Source organism: Protopterus annectens, chromosome 7.part0 (assembly GCF_019279795.1).
Source record: "Protopterus annectens isolate FY-2018-M chromosome 7.part0, PAN1.0, whole genome shotgun sequence".
Taxonomy (NCBI): Eukaryota; Metazoa; Chordata; order Ceratodontiformes; family Protopteridae; genus Protopterus; species Protopterus annectens.
Window position 1 is genome coordinate 1077369187 of NC_056739.1, and position 12865 is coordinate 1077382051.

The 12865-nt window shown below is 37.1% G+C and overlaps 1 protein-coding gene across 1 annotated transcript in view; it reads right to left on the reverse strand.

Annotated features, from left to right (window-relative positions):
* The window catches only part of LOC122806876 (coiled-coil domain-containing protein 3-like), a 324937-nt gene that overhangs the window by 257946 nt on the left and 54126 nt on the right, over nt 1-12865 (reverse strand). The gene's annotated exons all lie outside the window — the stretch shown is intronic.

The following is a 12865-nucleotide window of genomic DNA, read 5'->3' on the forward strand; positions in this document are numbered from 1 at the left end:
GGATATTGGAGGAGGTACATTTAACTCATTTCTGTTGGTCAGATCAGACTGGGAAATGAACTTCAGACTACAGTTATTAGTGATGCAATGGTTATCGGTTCTAGTGCAATGGCACAAATATCTATATAGGTCTGTTATGGTCTTCACCTCTCATAAGTTGATGCACAGATGGCAGAGATCCCCATTCTGGAGAAAGCATAGGTGCAGTTGAAGGACTGATATATACTTGGTATTTAATTTATCCAAGACTGATTGTTTTTACATGAATCGTGACTGTTCATCCATTTCACTTTTGCATGGTGAAAACTCAGGGATATTGTCTTATGAGTCACAGGCTATCTGGCTCCATTTGTAGGGGATAAAGCCTTCTGGATGCTGGTTATGAATTTTAATTAAATAACCTTTCCATGTGATCCTTAACTGGCTCACAGAACTCCTTTTCTTCATCTCAGTGTTTTTTTAATTATATTTTGGAATCATTTTGAAGTAGATCTTTCTGTTTTTTGGCACATATATTCTCACAAACTGGGAAATGTAAAGAGAACTAATAGGAGCACTGATTTCAATGTTCATTTTAAGTTGTTTCTGTTTTGCCAGAATAATAATTCTGCATAGTTGTAAACTCATATCTTGACTCATCTCCTGTTGACAGGAGTAGTTATGTATCATGATATGCGGTGTTCGGTCTTCTGTTTTGTTTAAGTCCATTTGTATTGACTTTGAAATGTATTTTATTATATCATTTCCTGTTTCTCCAATAACTGCCTTTAGAAAAAAAAGAAAAAGGCATTTAGCAGGGTGCAAGCATTCCTCATGCTGCACTGCACTTTGCATCTTTGCACCCAACTTGCAAAAGCTCATTCCACCAGTGACATGCAGAGCACGCAGAGGGAGCAGCCTGTATGCCATTTCCATTAATCCTAATGTTTACTAAACATTCATATTGCCTGTGACATCTTGACCACACAGCAGGAGCAATATGTACACCTATAGTGATGAGGACTTCCAAGATGGCTGCACACTGAGTAACATCTTGTTTCTAGCTCTCCCAGTGTGAAAACAGAAACTTAGCAGAGAATGTCAGTAGACTTGTGTTCATGGGTAAATTACAGTAACTGGCTTGTATGTGCACTGCCTGGATGTCAGGAATAAAGAAATACAGAATACCTGGAATGAAATCAGCTGCAAAACGTGAGGAAGAAACACTGACTGGGGAAAGTTCTGCAGCTGTTCAGCAAAAAGGAGTGGCGTCTTCAGACATGACTCCCAATAACCTACAGGAAGATATATGACAACTGCATAAAGACCTGGTTAAAATAAAACACTGATGAAGTATATCAACACAAACAACAAAAGGCTGGAAAAACGGAAGAAGCTTTAAATAGATATTCAGATGAGATGATAAAGCTGCAAAACAGAGGTCAAAATGAAGGAAAGGCTGGCTGAATATGAGACTGCTCAGGAAGAGATGTTTCAAAAAAATAATAGAATTAGAGGACACAGCGAGTAGGGAAAACCTGTGATTTTTACCTATACTAGTGAAGCTGGAAGGAACAGACTGCATTAATTTTATGAAAGCACAAATAAACAAATGGACTGATTTTCCACAGCAGGAGTTATTAGTTGAAAGGGCACATCATGTGTATGCTCCAAACCTAGCTATAAGAAAGCAACCTAGACCTTTAAATAGTAAGGATGCAATCCTACCAGCAGAAGGAGTTAATTCTGACAAAACTGTGGCAGAAGAACAAAATATTAAATCGGGAGACAGCAGAGTATTTGTGGAGAATGATTACTCATTGTACACCAGGCAAAAAAAGAAGTAAATTCATTCCACTATCCAGAGAATGTTGATATGCAGATGTGAGATTCAAGCTGCTGTATCTAGCTCTCTTTAAGGTAATCCTCCCTGGAGGGACAAAATCATTTTTTCATGAAGTGCATGCTAAGGAGGAAATACAAAAGTTTGTCCAACAAAAAGTGAGCTGTGAAACAGGAGGAGACTCTGTTTCTTGTTCCTCTGGTAATAAAGACCGCAGAGAGACTGTACCTGTGAAACCTTTTCCAGTATTTCAAAGGAAAATGTTAGAAAGAAGGAAGGGAGCATTAGAGTTGACTAGAAAAATCGAGAGTACATTGGAAATGAAGCAGAGACAGGATTTGGGTGATGGAGAAGAACAGTAATAAAACCAGTAACTTAATGTGGGATTACAATGCAATGATTATATTTATGAAATATGACAGAACAAGAAATTCTGGAAATATTGGACTTTTTCAAAAGTTTGTTGGATTTGTGGGGGACTCTAAAGTATATAACCTACTTCATGTCATTAATGTTCAGAAAAATGCTTTATGAAGGAGAAGAGATGGGAGAAAGCTAACTGTAAGTAAAGAAAACACTTTCTTTTCTTAATAGTACTGTATTTGTGGCGTATGGTTTTCTTTGCATGCTATTTTAAGTGCAATGGGTATTGTAAACAGGTGCTGTTGTTTTTCTTTTTCTCCTCTCTTCTCTCTTCTTGTACAGTCTTGAGAAGTATAGGCAATGGAAATTAAAAAAAAGCAGCCTGGTGAAAAAGTCATGATAAAGTTAAAATTGATATGCTTTTTTTCATTCTTGCATGGGGAAATGACCGGCTTAAGGAACTTAGATTGATTAGTTTTAAGAGAGAGCATGTAAATGAAAAAGAATATTGATTATTATGAGGCTTTTTTACTAGCAAATGCATGTATACTAAGTAGCAATTCTGCAGCTGGTCTTCATGTCTCCATGGAAACAATCTGATAAAGAGAAACTGTAGACAGTCTGGTGGAATGGGGTTGGGTGAGGGGAAAGAAAAAACAAAGAACAGAGAAATTGGCTAGTACATAATGTTTTCTGAAAACAAACAGGGGGTTTTCCAGCTGTGAGTGCTTTAAATGTAAAACAAAACCAATTAGACTTGAAGTAAAGTTGTCTCATTTTTTTCTTTCAAATGCATTGTGGATACTAATATAAACAAGTGCTTTTGTCTTTTTTTCTTTCTCCCATCTTCTCTCTTTTTCTTTGTACAGTTTTAAAAAATGTAGACAGTGCAATGGAAAATAATGTGGAAGGGGGGAGAGGAAGGGTCTGCTTAAGAGAGTATGACAAAAGAAAAATCAGTGGTATTTTTTCCATGCTTACATAGGGAAGTGACTGGGTTAAGACCAAAGGAGTTAAACAGTAACAAGTTATTACAACGCATGTAAATGAAAAAGAATATTGAATAGTACAAGTTTTTTTTACAAAGCATGTAAATGAAAAAGAATATTGAATATTACAAGTTTTTTTCTGGTAAACAAGGTATTCTTAGCAGTTTTGTGTCTGGTTTTCATGTCACTAGAAAACAATTTGATAAAGAGAAATGGCTTGGAGAAAGTGTTTTCTGAAAGCATTCAAGTGTTTTCTCAGCTAGGAGAGATATAAAGATAAACAAAATCAAATAGCACTTACTAATATCACAAGCTGTACCATGCATCTTAACATGACTAACCTTTCTTTTTGGTTAACTCTAGGCAATCTGTGTTGATATTACCTTAGAACTTTTGTTCTTATTAGGAAGCAAAAACTTCAATATTTGAAGATGTAGTTTTGTGTGTTATTAAGTTAACGTTTTGAGGGGGGTTTGGGGAGGTTGGCTGTTCTGTTTGAGGGCTTTCAAAAAACAAAAATTATGTAAGATGTGGCATAGGTGCAAATGGATATGACAAGAAACAGCTGTATAAAACACCAACCTGCCAAGCAGTATATACATGCAACATAAAAGTTGGAACTAGACATTTAACAAAAAAGAAGTTATACATTAAAGGTTGTAATAATAACTATATAAGAAAATGATGCTTTCTGTAATACTTTTCAAGCTGAATGGTCTTACAGATAAATATAAAAAAGAAAAATTAGTGAATTATATTAAAAATGTAGAGTGCAAATGGCTATGCTACAGGAGACACACCTGGAAATAACTCAACATGTGAATTTGATAAAGAAAGTTTTTCAGAATGGGTATTCAGTGGAATATCTCATGCAAAGGAAAAGAGGAGTACTTATATTAATTGCAAGAGGAGCTCCAATAGTGATAGAATAGGGGAAAAAGATAATAATGGAAGATTCATAGTACTAAGGGGCTACTGGCTAGGAGGAGGATTTCACTGACGTGCATTTACATTCCACCTGAAACTGCTATGATGGAGCTTAAGAATATGCTGGGAGAAATAAGTAGCTTTCAGCAAGAAATATTACTGATAGGTAGAGACTGGAATTTGGTTTGCAACGGTGAAGATGTGCCTGGGGGGCCTAGAAGGGAAAATGTAACAAAAGAAAGTAGATTTTTGAAGAAAGTTAGGAAAATGTTTGTGAATTCAGTACTAGGAATTTGGAGTGAATTTACATATTCACTGAGATACAAAAACTGGGCTAGGCTAGATAGATTTTATCTCACAGGAATGTGTACATTTAATTGAAGGTCTTCAAACACACCCAATAACTATTTCAGATCGTGCACCAATGATAACTAAAATAAAAACACAAGGTAATGAAATAAAAATGAAACACTGGTACTTCACCATCTATCAGTTGAAAAGAGAGGAATTTAAGGAATGGGTTTTGGAATTAATTCAGGAGCTACAAGAGAAGATATATATTTTTTCTGAAAATATAGCTAGGGAGTGGTATAAAATTAAAGTGGAGTTTAAAACTAGGGTGGAAATAAAGGAAATGGAGATAGAGTTAAGTAACAAGAATTATTTAGAGGGTCTGACAAATGTTAAAATATTGCAAAATAGGGAGAATCTCTCAGAACAAGAAAAGGAGCAACTGCAGAATGCTATACAGAAAATAAGGGATTACCTCACTAATATGCATGTGTTTCGAAAGATTGCTGTTAAGCAACTGTTTTTTGATAATAATTCTAGAGCGCAAAAACTTTTAGCATAATGACTCAGGCAACAGAAAAATGAAAGGTCTGTCACCAAGCTTAGGGGGCCTATAACAGGCAAGATAACAAGAGATCCTGTAGAAGTATTAGAAATATTTTGGACATTTTACAAATGTTAGTATAAAGTAGAGAAATATGGAAACCAAGAAAAGGTGCAAATGGAAATGTTTATGGAAGAACTAAATATGCCACGGCTAGGGGTAGATGAGACTCAATTACTAACAGGATAGGAAGAGATGAGATAAAAATGGCTATGAATAACCAATCTACAGGAAAGTCCCCAGGAATAGATGATATTCTTGTGGAAGTTTGGAAGCTAAGAGGGAAAAACTGATAAAGATCTGGAAGGTTTTGTTTAACAGTATTTTAAGAGGAGAAGTACCAGCATCCTGGAAGAAGGTGATGGCAATGGTAATACCTAAAGAGGATAAGGATCCAGCTTCACACAGGCCCATTTCAATACTAAACCATGATTATAAAGTGTTTATGTCTATAATGGCTAAAAGAACAGCAAAAGTGATGCCAAAATTGACAGATATGGATCAGTGTGGTTTTGTGGAAGGGAGGCAAACATTTGACAATATTAGCAGAACATTGATGATCCAGAAGGAAGCAGAAGGTAAAACCATACCACTTTTATTTATGTCTCTTTATGCATAGAAAGCATTTGACGAGTAGACTGGGACTTCATGAGCAGGGCAATGAAAGCATTTGCTTTCCCTAATAAAACTATAAGGTTGATTAGGAGTATATATGAGGGATCAGAGGTGAAAATTAAAGTGGGTGGGGTCCTCTCTGATAGCTTCTGCTTGAGTAGAGGAACCAGGCAGGATTGTCAGCTTTTCCCCTTTGTTTGCATTATATTTAGAACCACTGGCAAAGAAAATAAGGGACTCAGAAATTCAATGATATAATTGGTATGATAGACAGGAAAAGCTGGCTCTATTTGCAGATGATATTATTTTATACATGACAAAACCAGAAAGGGACATTACAGTGTTGTGGAACATTTTAAGACAGTTTCATATCTTCTCTGGATACAAACTTAATGAAGATAAAACAAAGGCAATAGCAGTAAATTATGTATCCACACACTAATTGGTCCAACAATATCCATATTTATGGGGACATGATAAAATGAAGTATTTAGGAGTATGGATTAGAAATTACTCTGTTGTGGCAGCTAAGTATATGTGGGGAGAGACTAACCAAAGAAAAAATTGAGAAACTGGAAGGTTTGTTATATGGATATGGATATTAAGATACAAGCAATTAAAATATTTTAGTCCCTTTAGTCTTATACACAGGTCAGGCATATTTTATCGACCAGAGGAAAAGCTGTGGATAGCAATTAAAAAAGAGTTGAAGGATTTTATCTGGGAAGGGAAGACAGCCAAGGTCAAGTGGGATTAAACTGATTCTTCCAATAGAACAAGGCAGACTAGGATTACCCAATTTGAGCGGGTATTTTAGAGCAACCCAGTTAAGGCTCTTATACATAGCACGAGCAGAAAACTAGTAGAAAGGAGGAATGATGATGATACAGGAGAAAGCTCAAGAAATAAGGAGAGACTGGGATTTTGGATGCAGACTCTTAAGGAGAACAACAAAAAATCATACAGAGTATTATATTCATAAAATTCCAGGGAGTATTCTAAGAACTAAACCAGTACGATAATTGAGAAAAGAGATTGAGAAAAGAGATTCTGCTGATAGGGATGACTGTGGTTAGGGATATAGATAATAGGCAAGAGGGGGCTGGAATTTAGTGGAGAAAACTGGCAAAGGAACCCAGGTATTAGGAGCAAATAACTAGAAAGGGAAGAGGCCAAGAATTTATTTGGACTGCAGGTTAGAGAGTGCCTTCCCTACCAAGGACTGATATCAGCATATAGGCAAAGAGAAGGAAGTAGGGGAGTCCTAAATGAAAGGCCAGCACTGATAGAGTTTTTAATAGAATCTAGAACAGATGCTGCCAGTAAAAAATCAATAATTAGTAAAGCATATAATATATTGCATAACAATTATAAGAATAAATCAGAGGAGCTTAAAAAGGACTGGGAAGAGAGACTGGATAAGCAATCCCCAAAGGGACAATATGCAGCAAAGTCTAGAAGATTTTGAATCTTTGCCTGGAAGTGTTTACATAGATATTTTTATACCCCAAGTAGACTCCAAAAAATTTTTCCTCAGCTGGATAGCAAATGTTGGAGATATGACTGGCAAAATAGAGGTGGCTAGGAACATATATTCTGTGAGTGTAATGGCAGACTAGGGATTCCCTGCAGACCGATCTGTTGGAGATGCTGGGTATGCAGATTGGATTGACTGAGGAGATGATTTTTTGAGCTGTGATACAGAATCGGAATTGCCTAGACATAGTAAAGCCTTGCTGAGTCTAATTATGGTGGCTGACAAAAAAGCAGTTATTTATTTTATTTATTTATTTCCAGTTGGATGACCAGGGAAGTCCACTGGGCCAAGCAGAGCCCATTTTCAGTGGAAGCCCAGGGAGAAATGCTCCAAAATGCAGTTAACATAATGAAATGTAAGTAAAGTATGGAATATACAGCATACAAAAGCATAAATAAGCAATTTAAAATACAAATACAAAATCAGGAAGTCTACGTTAAAAAAACATAAATGTTAAAATATACATAAAGTCAAAAGTAATACAGATAATATAATTAAAAGTATAAGTCATAAAGTGTTAATACAAGTTTAGTGTTTATTCTTACAATAATGTTAGTGATCAGAGGTGGTAGTAGATGAGATTGAAGGGAGGATTGAAAGAGACAACAGTGTAATTTAGGTGGGAAGGGAGAAGGAACAGTCCCAGTTTGAGGTAAGGTAAGAATTATGGAGAAATTTGAAATTAGAGTGGTTGTGAGTATAGTGGAGGGCGGGAGTGGGGTGGGTGGGATTACATAGTTTAGCTAAGGAGTGTGGTAGAAGTATTTGGCCAGGAAGGGCGAAGGGGGTTATAGAATTTTAAGGAGGTTTTGGTTTTCAGATCTAAGAGTATGACTGGGGAGATAAGGGGTTAAGCTAGATGAAAGAGAGGGGCAGATGGAGGGTTGGAATATGAGTTTGTGAGCAGTGATGAGTTGTATAAATTTCAGGTAATTAGGAAGTTCAAGCCAGTTTAGGGAGTGGAGGAAAGGGCAGTGATGGGTGGAGTATTTGGACCCCGTAGTAAATTTACAGACTTTGCTATAGCAGGCTTCCAGTTTGTTTTTTAGGCTAAGTTGGAGATGAGTAAGTAGAGGAGCACCATACATAAGAGAGAGGAGCAGGTAGGAGGAGGCTAGAGTACATCTGGTAGAAGTGGTTAGATAGCGATTTTGTCTATACAACAGACCTAGATTTTGGTGGGTTTTTTGATATTATTTTGGATGTGGATATTGAATTTTAAATGTTCATCAATGGTGACTCTGAGTAGCTTGGTGTGAGGGTACAGTATCAATTAGAGTGTTATTGTGGCTTTTTATTTTAAAGGAGCTTTTGTCTATGATGAAATTTCGCAAAGGAAAGAATATCATGATTTTTGTTTTGTTTGCATTGAGAGCAAGATGGTTGTTTAGCATCCAAGTTTTGGTATTGGAGAAAGCTGTTCGTTTTTTTTTGAAGGAGTTCGGAGGGTGAGTTTGCTGTACAGATGATTGTGGAATCATCAGCATACTGTATTAGTACAGCATTATCTATGGATTTGTATAAGTTGTTAATGAAAATATTGAAAAGTAAGGGGCCGAGAATAGAGCTTTGGGGGACACCAGAGGGATTCTTGAGAAAGGATGAAGTGGAATTTTTCTATTTAACAGCTTGTTGTCTATTGGAGAGACAGCTTGCAAACCAGGCTAAGGAGGATGGACAGAAATTGAGGGAGAGAAATTGAGATGAGTAGAGGATGTAAGTTTCAAAGGCTTTGGAGAGATTTAAGTAAAGAGTGGATACGATCTTCACAGAGTTGCGAGCACAATTAGTAATGTCAAGGAAGGACAGAAGAGCAGTGGTAGTGTTGTAGCCAGGCCTGAAACCATGTTGTGTTGAGGTAAGAAAATGACTGTGTCCTAGGTATGGCAAGAGTTGGTGATGAATGCACTTTTCAAGGATTTTAAAAAGAGGTGAGAGAATAACTATAGGATAGAAGTTAGTAGTGTCTGTATTATGCTGCCTTTGTGGAGAGGTGTGACAAAACTTTCTTCCAGAGTGAGGGTACATGGGCTTCTTGGCTGGACCTGTTGATAAGAATGGAAATGGGGAGGGCAATTCTGTCTGCAGCCATCTTAAGGAAGGATGGAGGCAGATTATCAGGCGCGTAGGAGCAAGGCTTTAGTTTAAGGAGGAGGTTTTTTATGCTGCTGGTGGAGATTGGTTTTATGTTTAAGACTGAAAGGTAGAGCATTAGAGGGAAAGTCAGTGGATGGGGGACTAAGAGAGAGAGAAGATGGAAAAGTTTGCGGTTAGTTTGGCTATGCAGTCAACAAAAAAGGTGCTGAAATTAGATGCAATTTCATAGTCTGGGGAGTTTGGGTTAGGGCATGGATTGTCTTTTTTATCAGGATTTAGAAGAGAGGAAATGCAAATCCAGAACTTTTTGGGGATAGAGTTATGTTATTATTGGAGTTTGGAGTAATAAGTCTTATTACAGTCTTTAGTTGTTAGTTTCTTCACTGAGTTGTGGAGTTATTTGAATTTGATTAGAGAGTTTAACTTATTTATGAATTACTAGAAAATGGAAATCAAAGTCTAGACCAACTTTACCAGAAGTAGCAAATATAGTAACAGAGATAAAACAACTGGAATTGGGATCATTAGAAAAAGGAAGCAGCAAACTACATAAAAAATGGGAATTGTGGGAACAATATATGCAGAGAAGGAATGAGGTTTAAGAGGCAGGATTTGAATGAGCCATATATGACTGGAATAGATTATAAGTGATGTATAATGTTTGCAACTACAGTTTCAATGGTATCTGTGATATATAATGTTTACAACTAAAGTGGTGTCATTTGGTTTGTTTTTCATTTATATAAATATAAGATTGCCTTTGTTTTATGTGATCATTTTAATAAAGATGTTTATTAAAAACAATATATACACCTATGGTATCAGATTTTATGAAGATTCCAGAGTGCCACTAAAATGCAACACACACAGCAGAAGCAGTCTGTACTTCCTTACCTATAGTACTAAGATTTATAAAGCACCCACAGCAAAATCTGGCAAGTGAGAGCAGAGGATTAAGTATATTGGTTGTCACCACGCTGTTCCTGAAGTCTGTGGTTTGATTCCCTCAGCCAGCATTTGATTACTGTATGACACTGAGCACATCACTTAACTAGACAGTAATAAGGGGCAGTTAGGCACCCTGGTTGTCTCCTGGACCATATTACTAATAACTATTTTAACTTATTAATGTGCAGATCATACAAAGGAGCAGTGTGTGTGCCTTTAGCCATGTTATTAATGTTTATAAAGCACCAGTAGAGCCTGTCATATGCAGAGTACACAACATTTATAAAGTACTAGCAGTGCCTGAAACATGCAGCGCAGCTCAGAAAGAGTATTCGATATGGTGTTAATGTTTATAAAGTGCCAACAGTACCTCTGACATGAAGAGCACACAGAAAGGGCAGCATCTCTGCTGTCACTCTGGGTGTTAATGCTTATAAAGTATTGTCAGTGCATGTGGCATGAAGAGCACACAACAGGAGGAGAGTCTGTACCCATACCTATGGTATAATAAAGTATCCACAATGCCTGCCACATGCAGGGTCTGTGCCTTCACCCATAATGTTACTGTTAAAGTACCTCCAGTCCTTGTGATATACAGAGTACACAATGGGAGCAGTGTCTGTATCATTACACTTGATATTAATGTTTATGAAGTGCTCCCAGTCCCTGTGACATACAGCACATGCAGCAGGAACAATGTCTGTACCCTTACCCATAGTGTTAATGCTTATCAATTACCCATAGTGCCTGCCACATGCATGCACAGTATTCAGGAGGAGCAGTATCTATACCCTTGCCTATGATATTAATGTTTATAAAGTACCCGCAGTGCCTGTCACATGCAAAGTACTCAAGAGGAGGTATGTCCATACCCTTACCCAAGATATTAATGTTTATAAAATACCAACAGTACCTATGGCATGCAGAGTACTCAGTGGAAACAGTGTTGTGTATAGTATTAATTGTCGCATATCATTTGTATTCAAATGAGACTGTGATGGGTTTGAGTTGTTTATTGTACATAAAGACATCAGGAGCTGTAACTGGAACATATATTTAAGCTAAATTGAGTGACTCATTTGTTCAGACACACTTGCATGTTCATCTCCATTCATGCCTGCATTCACTCTGACTGACTATACAAAATGGCACTGATCTTGCACGTGCTCAGTAACTTATATGCATGTGCTATCTAGCTACAGTGGCTGACTAGGTACAATACACACAGTGATCTACATTAATATTTATAAATTACCCACAATGCCTGTGACATACAGAGTGCTCAGCAGGAACAGTGCATGCTCCCTTACCCATGGTATTAATGTTTATAAATTACCCACATTGCCTGTGACATACAGAGTGTTCATTAGGAACAGTGCATGCTCCCTTACCCCATGGTATTAATGTTTATAAATTACCCACAGTGCTTGTGACATACAGAGTGTTCATCAGGAACAGTGCATGCTACCTTACCCATAGTATTAATGTTTATAGATTACCCACAGTACCTGTGACATTCAGAACACTCAGCAGAAACAGTGTCTGTACCTTATGCACAGTATTAATGTTTATAAATTATCCACAGTGCCTGTTACATATAGAGTGCTCATCGAGAATAGTGCGTGCTCCCTTACCCATGGTATTAATGTTTATAAATTACCCACAGTGTCTGTGAAATACAAAGCACTTAGTGGGAATAGTGTCTATACAATTACACATAGTATTAATGTTTATAGATTACCCACTGTCTCTGTGATATTCAGAGCACTCAGCTGGAACAATGTGTGCTCCCTTACCAATGGTATTAATGTTTATAGATTACCCACAGTGACTGTGACATTCAGATAGCTCAGTGGGAGCAGTGCATGCTCCCTTACCCATGATATTAATGTTTGTAAACTACCCACAGTACCTGTGACACGCAGAGCACACAACAGGAGCAGTGTCTATACCCATTTCCATGGTATTAATACTTATGAAGTACCCTGAGTGGCATTAACATGAATACTACACAACAGGAGCAGGTTCTGTACCACTACCCACATTAATAATGTTTATAATGTTGCCTCAGCACAACTCAAGTACAGTGCAACCACTCCTTTGTGCATTTTCCAATTGTAGTCAGCTTTGACTCCTGAGTGATTGTCAGTTGCACTTTTTTCTACCTGTGCACTCCACACACACACACACACACACACACACACACACACACACACACACACACACACACACACACACACACACACACACACACACGTGTGTTTATGTGCTACGTAAGTGCATGAGTGAGAGTCTATATATAAAAATCACGATTCAGATTCTAAGATCATCAGTGATGCATGGTCTTATATGTGGCAATTTGCTCCAACAGGAAGTAACTGTTAACAAAAGTTTGACTCTATAAACTATCTTCACTCATACAAATATTAATAAAAATTCACCTCGTGGATAAACCGAATCGCAATACATTTCCTAAGAAATTAATTTGTTGCATGAAAAGCTATTTTTACATTATCCCATTTTGGTTTTTGATATCTCAGAGAAAAATAGATGCAGCATGGTAAGGTAGGAAGGTGGCACTGTAAACAAATATATTTATTTATTTGCTTTTGTTTTGCATAAGAGTGCGGAATTGGAGTGTGTTTACTATACATCCCAATTTAGCAATGGTA